This window comes from Sipha flava, unplaced genomic scaffold (genome assembly GCF_003268045.1).
Source record: "Sipha flava isolate LNK unplaced genomic scaffold, YSA_version1 553_pilon_pilon, whole genome shotgun sequence".
NCBI classification, from domain to species: domain Eukaryota; kingdom Metazoa; phylum Arthropoda; class Insecta; order Hemiptera; family Aphididae; genus Sipha; species Sipha flava.
Genome location: NW_020273536.1, coordinates 50,333 through 55,553, shown reverse-complemented (window position 1 = coordinate 55,553; position 5,221 = coordinate 50,333). Strand labels below are relative to the sequence as shown.

Sequence of the window (5,221 nt, the reverse complement as noted above, 5' to 3'; positions counted from 1 at the left end):
TTATATTACAGACTAGTAGTGTATTGAAAAATATGTCGCATGGTTGTTTTATTTTTGTCATCTACATCAACATTGGTTTTTTTCTATTTAAAACGTACCAGGAACAAGATATTGATGTTTTAGTATTTCACGAAAACTTATAATAATTATTATATATAATAGATATAACAATAATATTGTACTATTCTATAAGCAATAATTCTATAATTATCTTCCATCCGCGTCAACAAAACAACAATACCGAATTGCCGCAACTCACGTGACGTCCAGATCGACGTATATCTATAACGTTCAAAACTATAATGTGTGTGATATTCATTACTATGCCTTTGCTAACCGCGTTCAGCGTTGCGTTATACTTTATAGTTTCAATTAAATTATAATTATATTAAACTCAAGTGAATATCATTGTCATGAATAAAAAAAGTCCTGCCAGAAAGCCGGAAAATAAAGAAAGTCGAACTAAAGTAAGTTATGACTAGGTACCCAGTTAAAAATAAAATAATTCAAATTGTACGTTTAAACGTATTTAAACGTATTTAAACAAAATAATATCTTATATTTTATATTATTATTAAAATGAAATTTAATATTTTACTTCAGATATCATGGTATATTGTACGGTTCCCAGAAATTAATTAATATAGTGTCATTCCTACTAATTGGATAATCAATGATAGTGATTCCCTATTTTGCAAATGGCCTCCCCTTAAAGTAAATAGTGATCATTTAAGAAAAGGTGAGGACCCAAGACCATTATGGGACACTTTTCGGATAAAAATTGTTGGTGTTAATAAAATATATGGTAAGTAACATACCTACAGAGATTTAAGTATATGTCAAGTTTTACCATATTGTCCATAGGTATCATATTTAGATAAGTATTAGATAGGTATTATATGATAGGGTAAATGCATTGATTATTTTTATTTTTATAGATGATTTCAATAAAACTTGGCATAAAAAAATTAAAGAAAAGTATTCCTCGACTGATACTGATGGGGGAAATATTAAAACGTCCTCTAATGGAACAAAATTTTTATCTAACAAAAGACCTCTGATTATCAGTCCTGATGATACTGGTAATAATTTTTAATTTTAAGGAGTAAAGCTTTATTATTATTAAATATTTATTAATTGATTTGTACATATCAAATACTGTATGGTACATATTTGGTGATTTCAATTTTATTATTACTTTGTACCCATAGATTAAAAGTTAAAATAATGCCACTTACTCAGGCTAAAAAAGTTGTGAATGTTCTACCGGTTCTAGAACAAGTAAATGTTGGCTCTTTTACTTTAATTGTCATTCATAATTTCTATGCAGAAATAAGTGACAAAGATATGCACTACACTGAAATTATGCCAAATGAAAGTAATGAGTGTCTCCAAAACAATCGATTTGAGGTAATTTACATTAAATTAATTATATCATATTTATGATGGGTTATATATAAGGCCGAGAATTATATATATGTATTTATGCACAAAAAATATATAAAAAATTAAAATACATAATAATAAATGTAAATATTAAAATATATAAAAATTTAAATTATAAATAAGCAAGTGATTCAATAATCTATAGTAATATAATTGAAAATTATTAAAAAGAGTAGCAATAATTGAATTATTATTGACTGGTACATTTTGTTATTGATGAGTTTAAATTTAAAGTTTAAAAATAATTCATCTAAAAAAAATTATAAACAAAAATCAATTTATTAAATATGTAATAAATAGATTATTTACGAGTTATCCGAAGATATCTTGTTATGTTGATAAACAATTATAAATTGTGTCTAGCGAATTAACAGAAAGGTCAACAAGTCGACACTTCAAGTCAACATACTTGAAGTATGTTTTATGTTAATATATCTTTAGTTAGGAAATAATATTAACTAAATACTAATATTTCTTCAATATATGCATTATATTTTTGAAAATAACTAAAATATGTATTATTTTAATTAAAAATATTCAAAATATACAAAATCAAATTTTGGATAAAGACACATTAAACTCAGATTCAAATTTGTGTCTTATATAGCTATTTTTTAAGTAAATAAAAAGAAATATCAAATGCATATCATTCTTGATTCTAGTTATATATATTATAATTAACCCATTTTATAACCTAGATTACTTATAATTTATAAATTTAATGATTAAAATGAATTAATGTGCGTTTTATGAAACCATTGTATGTCAATTTAAAAAATATAAAATTAAAAACACTGTTAAGAACATGAAAATGAATGAATTATAAATATGTTTTTTTAAATAGGAATTAACTTATTCAAATTATTGTTTTCCTCATATGTTTAATGCAATGTTTCCCAAACTTTTTGCTATGGCGACTCATAAACTTATCATTTTTTGAGTACGCGACCCTTATTAAAAAAAAAAAAAAAATCAAAATAGACTTTACATTATTAAATAATATAGACTTTATATTATAGAGGTATCAATTTACGGCTAAAAAAACCGTAATTGTGGACCGCGAATGTCGACCCATGAAAAAAATTTCGCAACCTATGGTTTGGGAAACGCTGGTCTAATGAATATGACTCATCTATACATATTAACGGTAAATTTAATTAGTTATGTGTAAATTTTCAATATTAAAAATTTTATTAATTTTATTTATTCCATAAAACTATGTTTATAGCAGATGATAGGAATTTTTCTTATGTCGAAGAAAAATTAAACAGCATCCTGCAAGAACAAATAGGCATAAAATTACTATTAAACCGTATATTATTTAAACTTGAAAACAATTCTATAAACAATGATTTACAATTAATATAACTTGATAACATTTTCCTGACCAAATTCCCTATAAATGATGCTGACTCATTTGTATCAATTGAAAATAGCATTTTAAATGAATTCGGCTTAGAATCTAAACTGGTAGGAACCTATATATTTATATTATAATTAGAATAACTTAAATTTGTTACAATATAATTACAATTGTAGGAATATTATATCAAAATTATTGATGGAAATACTCCTAAAAATCATGTTCATAGAGTCATGACTAAGTTATTTACTGATAAATATGGAATTCAATGTACATGGACTGAACGAGGCAAAAATATTGTAACAAAAATTGGAAACTAAACTTATTATGACAGTTAAAAGTAATTTAAAATACCATATACTATTTAAAATTGAATTATAAACATTGTTTATGTTACAAGTACTTAATGCATAGGTAGCCGCATAAAATGTCAACAAATGTACATTTTTCTCTTTTAATCCATATTTCATAACTAAGTTTTGTTCATTAATTTATATTTCTATGATATTTTGGCTTACCTATTTTTTTAATTTACACTGAATAATATTTTTTTGTGTAAAATTGTTTTATTATTTTAGAGTTTGTACAAGAAACTTGTAAAAATAATAAAAGCATAAATGATTCAGAATTCGAAAAGATAGTATCAGAATGGTTAAGACACGCTAACACCAGATATAGTAGAATCAAAAATCAGAATAATAACTCCATATGAAATACCTAACCTAATATTAGTACTATAAGTATTTTACTGTAAACACTAAATGTAATGTCTACAAAATAAATAAAACGAATTAATTTTATAAGATTTTTTTAACTTTATTTTCAAAAATTGCACTTATTACTTGTTTGCACATGTATTACATAATCCTCGTAATAATAATACTAATTAATGGTTGGGCCAATTTTTATGAAACTTGGTGCATAGTAGAGGAAAATGGTGCGAATATTATGGAAAAAAAAATTTTGAGTGTAAACATTTTTTGGATTTTGTTTTTCAAACATTTATTGTTTTTTAACATTTATTACACTGAAGCTGCGTTTATAATCGTTTTATTGTAGATATGATTTATCGTTCCTTTAAAATGTAATACATTAACCAAGAGTATCCTTTCCGAGGTGCCAAGTACTCTCATCACCATCATCCGTTCTTCGAGGAGACTATCCACAGAATTTTTAAGAACGCAAGTCAATACAATTTATCTAATAGGTACTCAATTTTCATTTTTTAAATTAGACAAATGATTAATAATTGAAGGGAGTGAGGAATAGCGTGTTCGAAGTATGTTAATTATATATAATATGTTATACTGTCATAGTGTAATCATTGTTTATACATTTTGGAAAAAATGATTTCAAAACTTTAATATGTATTCGTTTTAATATCATTTTTCATAGGAAATGATAGTGTACTCTGTTTAGGCGTAGTTCCCCAAAATCTGTTAGGTTAGGTAGGGTATGGTTCGGATCCATATCTACGACACTTACGAGACCTACTTGTACATACATCAATATTTTTTTTATTTTTATTTTTTTTTGTTTTATTACCATCTGTATTTTCTGTAATAAATATGATGTCTAAGTAACATTTAGGAAACATTTGATTTATGTTATTTAAACGTTCCGATTAGGTATTGAATAAACATTTTATTGAGGTCTCAGCGATGTCACAAAATAACAGATATACAACGTACCGGGTTAGGTTACAAATACCGGACATTAGCAGTATCATAGACATCGTATAAACATAAAATCAACATGAATTGTGATGTTCCGTGTTACACTGAAACATACCTCGTATGTTTATGGTACATAGTATTACACAGTGAGTAATATCTATATTCTGTCAAAGTTTGCTCTTTCTTTAGTCCAATATTTCACTTCACCCCTAAATTTATGATCAATAGGGCTTTTTTATGTAACTTCTATTTGTGTATATATGATACTGATGTTTATAACTATATAATCCTTACACCTTCCCTTTCATGCCATTAGTACTTTCTTCACATACACTCACTATATCATAGCACTCCATATCTTAACACTTCCTACAAGCCTAAGCTATAGCTGCCTAATATCTCCACTGAATCTAACATCGTCAAACATTTTTCACGTATTTTGAAGAACATACCAATAACTTGAGTGCAAACCCACTCATACTTAATCTTCTACGTGCGTGTATATTAATAGAGGTTCTTGTCTTTAGGCATCGACGACCAAATGGATGTGAGTGAAAATAAAATAATTATTTCTTAACTAAATAAAATAATTATAATAATAATATAATAATTATAATTGTTATATTAAGTTAAAAAAAAAAATAAAAAATAAATGAGAAGTATTTTAAAATTTTTTTTTAAACCAGAAGACGTTAAATTAAAAAGAAAACATATATATAGTTGAAATTGAAATTTA

General features: G+C 25.2%; 1 pseudogene; it reads left to right on the top strand.

Annotated features, from left to right (window-relative positions):
• Nucleotides 1-413: 413 nt before the first annotated feature.
• LOC112691070 lies at nt 414-3,521 on the top strand (annotated as a pseudogene).
• Nucleotides 3,522-5,221: the final 1,700 nt, after the last annotated feature.